The 16,673-nt window shown below is 33.8% G+C and overlaps 1 protein-coding gene across 1 annotated transcript in view; it reads right to left on the minus strand.

Annotated features, from left to right (window-relative positions):
* Positions 1-16,673, minus strand: part of NCAM2 (neural cell adhesion molecule 2) — a 568,800-nt gene that overhangs the window by 23,116 nt on the left and 529,011 nt on the right. The gene's annotated exons all lie outside the window — the stretch shown is intronic.

The following is a 16,673-nucleotide window of genomic DNA, read 5'->3' on the forward strand; positions in this document are numbered from 1 at the left end:
TCCATGGAGTTGCAGAGTTGGACACAACTTAGCCACTAAACAACAAAAATGCTTGCACTGCAGGCAGAAATGTAAATTGATCCAGCCACTATGGAGAACAGTATGGAGGCTCCTTTAAAAACTAAAAATAAAACTACTGTATGATCCAGCAATTCCATTATCAGGCATATACCCTGAGAAAACCGTAATTCAAAAAGACACATGCACCCCAATGTTCATTACAGCATTACTGACAATAACCAGGACATGGAAGCAACCTAGATGTCCATTGGCAGAGGAATGAATGAAGAAGTTGTGAGATATATACATATATACACACACACACATATATATGTATATATATATGTGTATGTATATATATATATACACACACACACACACACATAATGGGATATTACTCAGTCATAAAATGAAGAAATGTGAGTCAGTTGAAATGAGGTGGATGAACCTAGAGCCTGTTACACAGAGTGAAGTAAGTGAGAAAGAGAAAAGCATATATTTGAGGTTAACACATATATACGAAGTCTAGAAAAGTGGTGCTGATGAACCTATTTTCAGGGCAGGAATAGTCACAGATGTAGGGGATGGACTTGTGGACACAGCAGGGGATGAAGAGAGTGGGAAGAATGGAGAGAGCAGCACTGAAATATATACATTACCATGTGTAAAATAGATAGATGCTGGGAAGTTGTGGTATAGCATTGGGAGAACAGCCTGGTGCTCTGTGACAACCTAGAGGGGTGAGATGGGAGTGGATGGGAAGGAGGCTCCAGAGAGAGGCGATAATATGTATACTTCTGGCTTCACAATATCTCATATTGTCAAATGGCAGACACAACACAGCACTGTAAAGCAATTATCCTACAGTTAAAAATTTGAAAAAACTTATTAAAAAGCATACCTACTGCTCTAATTAAAAAGTGAACTTAAGATGTCAAATAGTTTCTTGCTCTGTTATTTAGATTGTTGCTTTCCAAAATCACTTGTCATTCATATACTTGGAAATGATCTTAAATTGATCATTTAGTGTTCTGTGATATTTTTATAGGATCCCCCCAAATTAACAAAGAATAGGAAAATATAGTAAAAAGAGCCAAAGTATAGAAACAAGATTAGGGTCTAGACTATATCAACAGAAAAAAAGTATTTTTAAGAGACTTAAAAATGTTGATAAACTTTACAGCTTTATCAACAGTGGCAATATTAAAAATGAAGTATAAAAAGAATACATTTGAATCAGTTTTAATGAGGTGGATGAAACTTGAGCCTATTATACAGAGTGAAGCCAGAAAGAAAAACACCAATACAGTATACTAACGCATATATATGGAGTTTAGAAAGACGGTAATTTATTGTTACCCTGTAAGCGAGACAGCAAAAGAGATACAGATGTATAGAACAGTTTTTTGGACTCTGTGGGAGAGGGAGAGGAGGGGATGATTTGGGAGAATGGCACTGAAACACGTATAATATCATATATGAAATGAAAAAATTAAAAAAAAATGAAGTATAATCATAGTATTGCCCACTATAGATTAAGCTGCAGTCTTTGCATCTTTTGACATAATCCACTCAAGAAAGAAAATAATCTTTTCAATTCTGAGGAGTTGGGTAGAGAAAAGTTTCATTTATAAGACAATTTCCTATGGGGAATACCTGACTTGCTAAACAGAACTTATTTGTCTTTACGCTTGATAGTTTTCTCTCAGTTATACTCAATGAGGAATCAGGCATATTCATAGAAATATTATGTACTTTAGGTTTTTAGAAAAATGATTCCAAGTATCTACTTTTATAAATTTGAAACAACATGACTTCTGCAAGTGTAGTCACAAGGAGAAAAAACAATGAAGACTTTTATTCAAGCATGTTATAAAATTCACTATTAAAGGGTGAACTTTTGAAACGATTGATATAACAATCTAAGAACAATGTCCCACTCTTCTCATTTCTCCACATACCACAGTTCTCTTCTATGTCATGACCATGGGTTTCCTGTATTTATACTGACTGTTGTTAATCCTGAATGATGGATCCATTCCATTTAATGTTTGTTAATTTTTTAATTGGAGGAAAATTGTTTTTCAATGCTGTTTGTTTTTGCTATACAATTGATCCATTCAATTTGAATTCACATTTGATAAGCCTGTTTGGAGGGGTGAATTCGCATTTAGAGTTGGACCCCATTCCTGCCAGAGACACTCAGAGGGCTCAGGCAGGCCTTGTGCGCACCGGGACCTGGGGACCCCACGGAAACTGGGACAGAACTGTGCTTGAGTGTCTCCTGTGGAGGTATGGGTCAGAGGAGCGCTGCTGCAAGGATGGGGCCACATGAAAAATGCTGGGCTGGATGAAGCACAAGCTGGAATCAAGGTTGCAGGGAGAAATATCAATAACCTCAGGTATGCAGATGACACCACCCTTATGGCAGAAAGCAAAGAACTAAAGAGCCTCTTGAAAGTGAAAGAGGAGAGTGAAAAAGTTGGCTTAGAGCTCAACATTCATAAAACTAAGATCATGGCATCCAGTCCCATCACTTCATGGCAAATAGATGGGGAAACAGTGGAAACAGTGACAGACTTTATTTTGGGGGGCGCCAAAATCAGTTCTTATGGTGATTGCAGCCATGAAATTAAAAGACGCTTGCTCCTTGGAAGGAAAGTTATGACCAACCTGCTGCTGCTGCTGCTAAGTCGCTTCAGTCGTGTCTGACTCTTTGTGACCCCATAGATGGCAGCCCACCAGGCTCCCCTGTCCGTGGGATTCTCCAGGCAAGAATACTGGGGTGGGTTGCCATTTCTTTCTCCAATGCATGAAAGTGAAAAGTGAAAGTGAAGTCGCTAAGTCGTATCCGACTTTGCAACCCCATGGACTGCGGCCTACCAGGCTCCTCTGCATATGGGATTTTCCAGGCAAGAGTACTGGAGTGGGTATGGCCAACCTAGACAGCATATTAAAACGCAGAGACATTACTTTGCCGAAAAAGGTCCATCTCGTCAAAGCTATTGGTTTTTCTAGTATTCATGTGTGGATGTGAGAGTTGAACATAATAAAGAAAGCTGAGTGCCAAAGAATCGATGCTTTTGAACTGTGATGTTGAAGAAGTCTCTTGAGAGTCCTTTGGACAGAAAGGAGTTCCAACCAGTCCATTTCCTAAAGGAAATCAGTCCTTAATATTCATTGGAAAGACTGATGTTGCAGCTAAAACTCCAATACTTTGGCCACCTGATGCGAAGAACTGACTAATTTGAAAAGACTCTGATGCTGAAAAGATTGAAGGCTGGAGGAGAAGGGGACAACAGAGGATGAGATGGTTGGATGGTATCACCAACTCAATGGACATGAGTTTGAGTAACTCTGGGAGTTGGTGATGGACAGGGAGGCCTGGCGTGCTGCAGTCCATAGGGTCACAAAGAATCTGACACGACTGAGCGACTGAACTGAACTGAACTGAAGACTGTTTGACATAAATGTTTGAAATTCTGAGGTTTTTAATGTCTGATCAATACCTCTTTAATTGTATTAAATAAAAAGAGAGAATCACTGCAAACTATAACAGCAAGGGTGATTAAACATATCATTTTCTATTAATCCAAAATGTTTTAAAAATTCAAACAAACTCAAGAGCTACTACGATTGGAATTTATACTCTCTCTCCAATCCAAGCCACTTTTTTCATTGCTTCCCGTACAACCAAAGGGCTTGCCTGGTAGCTCAGTTGGTGAAGAAACTTCCTGCAATGCTGGAGACCTGGGTCCAATCCCTGGATTGTGAAGATCCCGTGGAGAAGGGAATTGCAACCCACTCCAGTATTTTTGCCTGAAGAATCACATGGACAGAGGAGGCTGGCAGGCTATATAGTCCATGGGGTTGCAAAGAGTCAGACATGAGTGAGTGACTAACACACACACACACATGACTAGAGAAAAACTGAATATCTCCTCCTATGACACATGCTTTTATTTTAAGATAACTTTATAACATATTGATCTTTTGATAAAAATGCAATGTATAATTATAAAACATAAAAAATATAAGAAATTAAAGTTATAGAAAGCTAACATTGATGGAAATTACTTTCATCTCTACCATTTTGTGGCCAAAACACTACAAATGGAAATATCTGTCACACTTTTATTCTATTTAATTATTAATGAAATGTGGACAATAATTCTCATGTAACCTAGCTAAAATATTCTTTGATAATCATATATGAAGCTACTTTGGAAATTCCAAAACACAGTAAAAATATTACTTTACAAACCTGGTGGCTCAGATGGTAAAGAATATGCCTGCAATGCACAAGACCCAGGTTTGAACCCTGGGACAGGAAGATCCCCTGGAGAAGGAAATGGAAACCCACCCCAGTATTCTTGCCTGCAAAATCCCAGGGACAGAGGAGCCTGATGGGCTACATTCCATGTGGTCACAAAGAGTTGGATATGACTGACTAACACAAATGATCATTTTGTTTATGGCAAACTTATTATTCATCACTTGTTTATAGTATCTTCTTTTAAAAAATTAGGATTTCTCTTCTTTTACTCTAAATCTTTCTACATTTTAGCAAGTATAAATACTTTAAAATTGCTAGCATACATGAACTATGGTGCATAAAATAATTGTAAATAAATGTTTATATTTTACATGTATTTTTTACTATTTTTGATAAACACTATTCATTAGGCCTAAGGTTTTGGTATATTTTCATTCTTCCAGTTTTAGATGTGCATCTCACTGTGACTAAAATTTGAGAGTTTTTTAGTTTACTATTATTTTTTAATTTTTTTCATTATTTGTATAGTAAATATACCTTTTTGGTCATTGCCTTGCTTCTTCTATATGCCAAATTAAAATCTTTCCCAATCACTGAAAGTCTGATGTCAAAATTAAACAAACAAAAAAAGATAATTATTGATAATGCTATTATTGTCTCTGACAGATAACACTGAATAAGCTGGTTTTAGAAAAGGCAGAGGAACCAGAGATCAAATTGCCAACATCTGCTGGATCATGGAAAAAGCAAGAGAGTTCCAGAAGAACATCTATTTCCGCTTTATTGACTACGCCAAAGCCTTTGACTGTGTGGATCACAATAAACTATGGAAAATTCTGAAAGAGATGGGAATACCAGACCACCTGACCTGACTCTTGAGAAATTTGTATGCAGGTCAGGAAGCAACAGTTAGATCTGGACATGGAACAACTGACTGGTTCCAGATAGGAAAAGGTGTACATCACGGCTGTATATTGGGACACTGCTTATTTAACTTATATGCAGAGTACATCATGAGAAATGCTGGACTGGAAGAAACACAAGCTGGAATCAAGATTGCCGGGAGAAATATCAATAACCTCAGATACATAGATGACACCACCCTTATGGCAGAAAGTGAAGAGGAACTCAAAAGCCTCTTGATGAAAGTGAAAGTGGAGAGTGAAAAAGTTGGCTTAAAGCTCAACATTCAGAAAATGAAGATCATGGCATCTGGTCCCATCACTTCATGGGAAATAGATGGGGAAACAGTGGAAACAGTGGAAACAGTGTCAGACTTTATTTTGGGGGGCACCAAAATCACTGCAGATGGTGACTGCAGCCATGAAATTAAAAGACGCTTACTCCTTGGAAGGAAAGTTATGACCAACCTAGATAGCATATTCAAAAGCAGAAACATTACTTTCCCAACAAAGGTCCGTCTAGTCAAGGCTATGGTTTTTCCAGTGGTCATGTATGGATGTGAGAGTTGGACTGTGAAGAAGGCTGAGTGCTGAAGAATTGATGCTTTTGAACTGTGGTGTTGGAGAAGACTCTTGAGAGTCCCTTGGTCTGCAAGGAGATCCAACCAGTCCATTCTGAATGAGATCACCCTGGGATTTCTTTGGAAGGAATGATGCTAAAGCTGAAACTCCAGTACTTTGGCCACCTCATGCGAAGAGTTGACTCATTGGAAAAGAGTCTGATGCCGGGAGGGATTGGGGGAGGAGGAGATGGGGATGGCAGAGGATGAGATGGCTGGATGGCATCACTGACTCGATGGACATGAGTCTGAGTCAACTCCAGGAGTTGGTGATGGACAGGGAGGCCTGGCGTGCTGTGATTCATGGGGTCGCAAAGAGTCGGACACGCCTGAGCGACTGAACTGAACTGAACTGATGCTTAGTTCGTGAACAAATATATATATATATATATATATATATATATATATGTATATATATGTATATTTCCTAGGTGGCACAGTGGTAAAGAATCAGCCTGCCAATGCCAGAGATGCAAGAGACACAGGTTCATTCCCTGAGTTGGAAAATCCCCTGGAGGAGGAAATAGCAATCCACTACAGTATTCTTGTCTGAGAAATCCCACGAACATAGGATTATATATATATATATAGGTATATATGTAGGTATATATATACCTATATGTATGTGTGTATATATATATATAGGTATTCTCTTCACTTTTGTCTATTTTAGCTCACCATTAGCTTTGAGTTTTTTGGGTTTTTTTTTTTAGTTTTGAGGTTTTGAATCACATTGTTATTTTTATAGTTAAGGTTTTTTGCACAATATTTTAGACATGTAAATATCCATTTAAATAAAACAATAAGATTAAATCTCTTAAAAGTTTATTTTAATATGAAGTGGATCAAAGTCTCGTTTGTTTTAAATTATGACTATACTTGCTTTCTGTTCTAATCATTTATTCTGTAGTATCAGTTCTTTTTTGGACAATTCTTGTTAATAGTATTTATGAGATAAAGTAATTACATCATTCAGCTTTTTGACAAAATGTGCTCATTAGCAACTTTTTCAGTTCAGTTCACTTCAGTTCAGTCGCTCAGTCATGTCGATCTCTTTGCCACCCCATGGACTGCAACATGCCAGGCTTCCCTGTCCATCACCAACTCCTGGAGCTTACTCAAACTCATGTCCATGGAGTGCCCTTAAACCTTCACTTTATTCAGATATTTAATTGCTTATTGAGCTAGTTGTACAAAAACTGTGTAGGTACAGTGTTCTATCTCCCATGTTTTTCAGGGTACGATTTAAAGGGAAAATGTACATAATGCTAGTATATCTGTGCTGGCTGTGAAGAGAGTATAGTCATCAGTGAAGATAAAACTGCAGTCTTTTATAAAGGATTGCATTTCAGGCAAATAATATTGGAATTTTAAAAGGGTAAAATCTTAAAAATATATTAAAAATAAAAACTATGAGATACTTGAAAAAAGTACATACTTGTATGTAATTACACCAGTTTATAAGTGTTTTGGGACTTGTCTTAGGGATTTTTGGCTTTTAGGATCACACCAGAGGTAATTAGCTGTGTTTTAAATGAACATATATTGAGTTCATTGGAGCTCTTTATATCTACAAATATATTATAAAAGTCATGTTGGAGATCCGTAGTTACATGGAAGTTTATATTGTATGTGATTTTCTAGCTTTCTGGTTCTTTGAAAAAACCCTTTGTAGTATTCCTCATAAATTTAGGAATTGAAAATTTTCAGATTTTAAAAGATATAAGCAAAATTCACCAATAATCTTTCAACATTACTCAGACATATCAATAAAGCCCTATGTTATGTTTTATACATGTTTAAAAGGAAAAGGAAAGTAAAGTCACTCAGTTGTGTCTGATTCTTTGCGATCCCATGGACTGTAGCCTACTAGGCTCCTCTGTCCATGGGATTTTCCAGGCAAGAGTACTGGAGTGGGTTGCCTTTACCTTCTCCAGGGGATCTTCCCGACCCAGGGATCAAACCCGGGTCTCCTGCATTGCAGGCAGACAGTTTACCATCTGAGCCACTAGGGAAGTCCTCATCTATGTTTTAAGTCTTCAGGCTATTTTTGGTACATCTTAAAAAGGTAGTCTTGTCTTCTGTGTGTGTAATCAGTTCAGCAATACTGATGTAGACAACTTACTACCTACTAGCGAATTTCTTTTCATACAACCCTAGTATTTGGGAGGTGAAGATTGTATTTTACAATTCCTATATACTATTTTCTAGTCGTTTTGGTTTTTCTGTCAAAATGATATTACATGTATAATGATTTTTTTAATGCATAAATGCAATGCTAATCTACAATTTCCTTTCAAGTCCCTTTTCCCTACTAACAGGAGAGATTTGGAAGATGGTATCAAGAGGTAGCACTGATAAATCAGACATTTTTTTAAACTAAGTAACTGATTTGAGGTAAGAAAAAGCAGTTAATTGAAGATAATTGGTTTAGTAATGGAAAGGAAATTATACTTTACTATGCAAATTAATATTTTTAAAGCCCTACACTCTTTTCTAAAAGTATACATGTTTATTTACATATATATGTAAATATATATATATATTTACAAAGTAGGATTGTGACTGACATGTTTTTTCAAAATATTTTCTAGTCCTTTATATCATAAAAGTTATCTTTTAGCCTAGTGACAAATTGGTCAAAGACATATGATCATCCTATGTGATAATCATATGACATGATTATCATAATGCTATTAAACAATTCTATCAAGCTGTTGTGAGAATAAAAAAAGAAAAAGGCAAAGGACTCTCTTCACTGGGAGTTATTAATGTATTTGTAGGGGTGACTGAGAATGCTTTTCTAGTGGTGTAGCATAGTGTGACCTGAGAAAATAGGTGGAAGAAGCGTGGAAGCTGATGACTAGTGGTCAAGGAAGGCATGATAGAAAAGATAACTTCTGACATGACACTGAAGAATAAGAAGTTTTCTGTGTGATTATGAGCCCATTTAAGTTAGAACATGATATGAGCAAAGAAGGAGATATATGAAAATATACAGTATAACCTGAAGTTAGCAGATATTTATGGATATTAGGGATTTGATATTGGGGGTAACTGGTGGAAGATGCTGATTAAGTGATAAATTATGAGGTTAAAAAGAATGAAACTTTCAATTGAATAGACAAATGAAAAAATAAATCAACCAAAACAAAATAATCACCACCAACAACAAAACCTAACTGATCTTTTCTTAAAAGATGGTAGGAAGAGGCTAGAAACACACGGACAAGGAAATAAAGCCTGTTGCAATGGTTGGGAGTGGGGCTAGCAGAGGCTTGGGCTACAGTGCTAAATGTCCATCCAGCCTTCCCTCTCTCTTATTCCATACCTTTTTCTATAATGCATATATACATGTCAATATCTGCCTGCTGTTGGGATTGAATAAGCTAGAAGATAGTCTCATATTGCGATTAGTGATTTAATTCACATTAGATAACGAAGGGACTTCCCTACGTTATCTGTAGGGACCTCCCTGGTGGTCCAGTTGTTATGACTTCATCTTCCAATGCAGAAGGTACAGGAAGCTAAGATCCCACATGCCTCATGGCCAAGATAAATAAATAAATAAAACAGAAGCAATATTGTAACAAATTCAATAAAGACTTTAAAAATGGTCTCCATCAAAAAATATAAAAAGTAGACACTGTATAAGATAAAATATACTATATTTTGTATTATATATGTATACATATACATATATACCATAAATTATAATTAGTATGGGCTTCCCTGGTGGCTCAGATGGTAAACAGTTTGCCTGTATACTTATTCTATATACTTTTAATTAGAATGACATTTCAAGTGACTCATAATTTTGACCATTTTTAAAATATCTATCCAATCTCCCTTAAGGTTTTAGTATCTATCTTTTTTAAAATTTAAAACAATTCTGTATAAAAAGTGAACAATCTAAAATATAAAAAGTATTCTTCTTCTATGAGAATGCTGATGGAAACTTGTCAAGTTTTAATATGAGTTAAGGTAACATGTTTTAATGTAAGAAAGGAAATTAAAGAATAAAAAAAAGAATTGTCCTGCCAATGCAGGGGACACGGGTTCGATCCCTGGTCCAGGAAGATCCCATATGCCATGGGGCAACTAAGCCCACGTGCCACAACTCCTGAGCCCACATTCCTGGAGCATCTGCCCCACAACAAAGAGTAGCACCCGCCCATAGCTGTTCTGTATTTCCTAATTCAGTATTCATGGCAACTTTATAGAACTATCGTGAAAGCTCGCAGGTAGCAACAAAGACCCAGTGTAGCCAAAAATTAAATAAATAAAAATGTTTTAAAACCCCCCCCCCAAAAAAAAAGAATAAAATAATTGCATTAATTTTGAAAAATCAACTTGGCTAAAAGAAATAGTAGATAACAACATTTTTCTGATAAATATTTCAAATAACTAAAAACTTAGTAATGAATATTTTATAATGGTTGAAAACCTGGTACAAATATAAATCATGGGAAATTGTGAAATATCTAAAGCATTTGCATAGCAGAATATCTATGCTCCTATCTACACTGACATTTCAAATTGCTAATTATGTTGGAAGGAGACCACCTTCCATAAAATCCCGTCCAAAAAATGGACAGTAATATAAAATATTTTTCTATATGATAATTATTCAAACTGCTATATTTGAAGTTTATTCTTACCTCACTCACTATAATTTCTTCATATTCAGTTTAAATCTTATGGTATGTGTTCAGTTTACTTTCATGGAATTAATTTTGTTATTTCATATAAGACAGTGAAGCTTTTATTGGTTAGTAGAAAAGGGAGCTTCTTAGAATGATATGAATATGATCAAAACAGATATTGATCAGTGTTAAAAAAAAAGTGAATAGTTTAAATTTTAGGTCTTTGTTCACTCATTAAATGGCCAATTTCATTGTTTCTTTTAATATTAAAAGAGTATTCCCTATATTTAAAACAAGGAAATTAAATTTTCTTTACACAAACAGAAAACACCTTTTTTTCTTAAAGACTATATTACAAAATTGAATTACACTTGTATAAGATTAAACTAGAGCTTCCCAGGTGACTCAGGGGTAAAGAATCCACTTGCCAAGAAGCAGAGATTTGCTCCCTGCGTTGGGAAGACTGCCTGGAGAAGGAAATGGCAACTCACTCCAGTATTCTTGGCTGGGAGATCCTATGAACAGAGGAGCCTGGCAGACTAAATAGTTCTTGGGGTAGCAAGTAGTTGGACATGACTTAGCAACTAAAGAGCAGGAGCATCAATATTAAACTACAATTGATGTTTTACAAATTGTTTATTGAAATTCCATACAGTTTAACCTATTTATTATAAAATTCTTAAATATACATACTTTTGAATTCTCTAAATTTATAAGACAATAAATGTAAATGTGAATAAATATATGAATGATATTATCATTTTTTAAGGAATTTATAACCTATTAATTTTACAAAATTTCCATTTTAACATGCATTGTATTGTGTCTTAGAAACTTCCTTTTCTGCATTGGGGTTAAATTAAAAAATTAAGCTACGTTATTAAAACAAAACATTCTAAACATGTAGGGCCAGTTATTATTGCACACTGCATCTGAATGACTATATTGTATACCATCAACTATAAAATAGAAGTGTAGACTTTCACTAAGAAAAATGGAGACAAAAATGTTATTCATTTCATTTGGTGTAAGGATAAAACATGGAACAGCCAGGCAATGGAATATCATTCAATACTACAAAGAAATGAACATGAAAAGATACAGAGGCACATGAAAAGATATAGGAGGAATTTTAAAGGTACATTACCAAGTGAGATAAGCCAATCTGAAAATATTACTTACTGTATGATTCCACCTATATGACACTACAGAAAAGGCAAACCTATGAACATCAGTAGTTGTCAGGAATTAGCAGAGAGACAGGGGTGAAAAGGCAGGCAGAGGACAGAGGATTTTTAGGGCACTGGAACTGTTTTGTATGATACCATAATGGTGGATACATGTCATTATATATTCATCAAAACCCATAGAATGTGCAAAACCAAGAGTAACACTTAATACAAACTCTGGGTAAAAAATGATGTCTCAATGTAGGTTCATTGATGGTAACAAAGGTACCACTCTGCATGATTATAATGGAGAAGGCTATATGTATATCGAGATAAGAGGTATATAAGAACTCGGTACAGTACTCTCAATTTTGGTGCAAAGTTGAAACTAGCCTAGAAAACAAAGTATATTTAAGAGCAGGAAAAAAGTTAATATTTTAAAATCTTAATGGGAATTGTTAATAGGCCTGAATCAACTGAGAATTTCTATAATTATGTTTATGTCCTTTAACAACTACCAAAATGTGACATACTAAGTTATGAGTAACACACAGGCAAGTCAATCACTTTCAGTTTCCTGTTTTTGTATGAGGAAATCTAGAAATGAACCATACTGAATAGTGTTGTAGAGAAATATTTCTATTTCCTTAAGTAAACTTTCCTTCATATCTGAGCCATTTGATGGAAGAGTAAGTCTCAGGATAGTATATGAAAACCCAATTAATTGTTATTCTGTTTTCCAACAATAAGTACCAAAAGTATAATATATTTCTCATCATTTTTCAAGACCATCAGTGAATTTTGCATTTAATCTTTCAGGTAATGTACATATCCAGTTCAGCGTGATGAAATGATATAGAAAGAAGCAATGGCAAATGGAAATTTGTCATTCAGAGATTCTTCAAACCAGAAATGCTAGTTTGAGGAGATAATTTTTAGTTCTGTTTTAACCACATTTAAAAAAAATAAAAGAATATATTCTAATATGATTTTTAAAATAATTTAGTATTTCTCTTGTAATAATAAATGAGAAATCAGTAAAGCAAGCATATAGCCACTGTGCAAATTATGTACTGAATTTTCTTATTTTTAAAATGAAAAGGATAGATGTTGAAATGGAAATGTCTATTTTAGCTTTCATTAGAAAGTAAAAATAGTATTTCATATAAAGATAATATTATTTATTTCAACCAAAAATATAAATAAGTCATTTAAAAAACGTTTTTATACAACGTATAAAAATCAGAAAATAATAAAATTTAACGTGATACTCTAAGACTATATACACCACGTGAGTTTATTATACTGATCATGAGAATAAATGAAGCTTTATGTATAAGTTGAAGTGAGAAATATAACAGCAGCTTAAGAGAAGTACCAGGACTACTGGAAGGCATGGTGGTCAGTTAATACACAGCCTTTCCTTTGCCAGAAAGTTTTTCCTATGGTCCAATCAAGAAGTCAAAGGAATCAGGTCAAAGCTAGAAGATCATATAAGTAATAGACAAGAGATTTAGGTATACCTCCTGTCAGTGTAATTTGGTAAAACAAACATACAAGGAAAACAGAATATGAGTAACTGGACTATGTCAATGACTAGTCGTTCTCTGATCCTCAGATTGTTGCTATAACAAGATAATGGTGTTTTATTAGAATGCTAGAATATATTTGCTCAAATCTCTTTAGTTTCCTTAGTGGTCCCCCAAAATAAAGTAACATAAATCTAACCAGGTAATATAAAATTACTGTGACAGTCACTATGAAAATGTTCAAATATCCCCAGATACTTCCCATTTGATACCATATCATTTTTAAGGAGCTTCAGGAAAAATAAAAACAAGAACAGAAAAAAAAATCAGCTTACCTCTTTCTCTCTCCCAATATATAAAACTTCTATAACTATTTTATCAACTGAAATAAGTTAAGCATTGTAACAAAATACAGATATTATAATTTTCATTTTAAAATGTATGCAAACATTTTAATGAGTGGTCTTTAAGACATATATTTGGGAGAAGGCTGTTCTGGATAAAGGAAGATTAAGCATGCCTTAAAATAATGCAAATCTTGAAAATGAGTATTTTCCCTTTTGTAATTTCTACACTATTTAATTTTTAACTGGCAATGCAACAATTGACTGTTTGTAAAAGAGAAATATATATGCATGTGTTACCATACATGTATTACTTTGAGATACTGAATCTGATCAAGTTAGAAATGAAAACACACAAGACAGAAAAGGTTTGTACCAGTAATAAAGAAAACACATATAGCAAAGTTTTTCCTCAGTTTTCTTTATTACAACAATGGAGACACAGAAGTACAGAAAATAAAATGACATTTAATATACTATGAAACTCATGCATAGGATTACACAAAGTGCTGGATATTATGTCACAGGTTTTAAATAAGAGATGATATTGAGGACAATACATATATAACATACATTTTATTTTAAGAAAATAAGCTATGATGAAAACAAATGCAATTAAAATGATCAGAAATAATCACTTTAAAACAGAACTGTTATATATAAAATCGATGTTAAGATGTGAGATAAAAAATATTCTTGAAAGAAGTTCATGAATTATGGATGTTCTTTAAAAACAGTCATTTTCAATTTCTTACTTTTTAGGGAAAAAAAGGATTTACTAGAGATTTATTTCACTGTGCCCATTTAGTACATAGATAAATATGGCATAATTTAAAAGTTATGTTATCTCTGAATATTATGCAATGTTCCCAGTTTATAACTACATTTCCATTACTTGAAAATGGAGTGATAAAGAATAACTAAATTCAATTTGAACATATACAAATAAAGAAAGTTTACAATGTATGTAGGCTTAAGACAACCAACATTAGATTAGTTCATACTTAAAATTTAATTACACTTGAATGAGTATATCTTTAAAAAGTAGCTGGAATAATAGTCTACAACAAAGACAGGAGGACATCAGTTGCAGTTCAAATCACCTCAGATTCACTACTAGAACTTTTGAACATATGTGTTTTCCCTGGCTATTTTGTTTTTCAATTTTGCTAACTAGTAGCTAAAAACTGATGTTCTAGAATAATCCACTCTTTCTGTAAGATTTACAGACAGGTATTTTAGGCTTCCAATTACTTACTTAATAACCATGAGGGAGGGGAGGATGACTACCAGAGATCTGTATCTGATTCATAATCTTAGGTAAGATAAAGAAACTAAGGTGTTTGGAAAATAAAGCATTGATATTAGATTCTCATCTCTGATTTATTTCAGAACAATGAAATTAGATTGAATCCATTCTCCTACCAAAATACTGAGATGCTATTTACTTTTATAATCATTATGTATTATATTAAATTTTTAAGCACCATGTAGTAGAAAGATATACTACATACATCAGCATGAATCATATGGCTGATTCATGCTGATGTATGGCAGAAACCAACAAAATATTGTTAAAGCAATTATCTTTCAACTAGAAATAAATAATTAAAAAATTAAAGATGTTAACTCTAGAGGATTAGTTTAGATGGTGGTTGGGCAGAAAATATGTTAATTAGATATTTGAAACTTTTTCCTTTTAGTTAAGACCTAATATTTACTGTTAATATCTTCTGCATTCTAAGATTATCAAGCATTAATAGTGATTAAATACTACCTCATTTTTAATGACATAATCAGCTGATTTAAATATAGGCTTTTTACCAATTTCAATTTATATTGAAATCATTCCAGGGCAACTTGTAGAATATTCATATCTCCAATCATTTGAAAATAAATTTAATCTACCCATTCAATGCATTAACTTTGTTTAAGGTTTTATGACATATATATATATACCACAAATTCTGAAATTTAAAAATTTAACAGCAATTAACAGAAAAGGAACAGAAGAACTGCATCTTATTTATCCATGGCCCGAAATTGAGAGGGAAAGAGAGAGAGGAGGAGCAAAGGGAGGAAGGGAGAGAGAGAGAGAATAGTATAAAGAAAAATTAAGAAGGAAGAATGAAAGGAAATAAAACCAAGTAAGAGAAAGCTTACTTGATTTGTACTTATTCAAAAGTGGGTTAAAGGATACTACATTATGTCTCATAGATTTGAGGAATAATAAAATACATAAAATGACAAATTTAGGTATGAACTTTTCATCTAGTATCTTTATTCGGTGAATGGAATTCTAATATATAAGTGCTATGAAATATGTAAATGATAATATTTAATTTAGGTAGTGCTTCCCTGGTAGCTCAGACAGTAAAGCATCTGCGTGCAGTGCAGGAGACCCAGGTTCGATTCCTGGGTCAGGAAGATCCCCTGGAGAAGGAAATGGCAATCCACTCCAGCACTCTTGCCTGGAAAATCCCATGGACGAAGGAGCCTGATAGGCTACAGTCCATGGGGTCGCAAAGAGTCGGACACGACTGAGCAACTTCACTTCACTTCAGTGTCCTAAGAAGTTATTTATTTAAAACTCTTAGTGCTACTAATAAAATAGTTGGGGCGTTTTAGATAATTTTATGACTAGAAATGTTGCTTAACTACTATAAACTGAAAATACACATAATATTAGTTATTTTTGAAAGGTAGATACAAACATATTTACTCTACTGCATTAGTGATGCAAATATTCATCTTGAATTGTTAAAATCATTTGTAATCTAGAAATTTTATTATTTTATTCATGTGTAGGTGTATAATGAATAAAAAGAATGCTTTTCATATATCTGAAAGTAACCACCCAGATCTAAAAGTTCATGGCCTAATTCCTCCTCAAATATTTTATTTTGTTCAATATAAATAAAAAATCATAAATCTACCTGTCTGGATTAAAAAACAGTATAGAATTTTCCTTAGTTACATTATAATTTAAATTAAATATAATTAATGGGAATTATTAAATAGAAAATATAAGTTGTATAAGCATCTCCAAATTGTATAACTGATGAATTACTATGCATACTTGTAATTTTAATTATTAATATTAAAAGAAATGCTGAACGCCCAAACAGTCAAAATTATGTGCAATTATTTTTACATAATTGACATATATATATAATATGTTAATCCA

Source organism: Bos indicus, chromosome 1, assembly GCF_029378745.1.
Source record: "Bos indicus isolate NIAB-ARS_2022 breed Sahiwal x Tharparkar chromosome 1, NIAB-ARS_B.indTharparkar_mat_pri_1.0, whole genome shotgun sequence".
Classification (NCBI taxonomy): Eukaryota; Metazoa; Chordata; class Mammalia; order Artiodactyla; family Bovidae; genus Bos; species Bos indicus.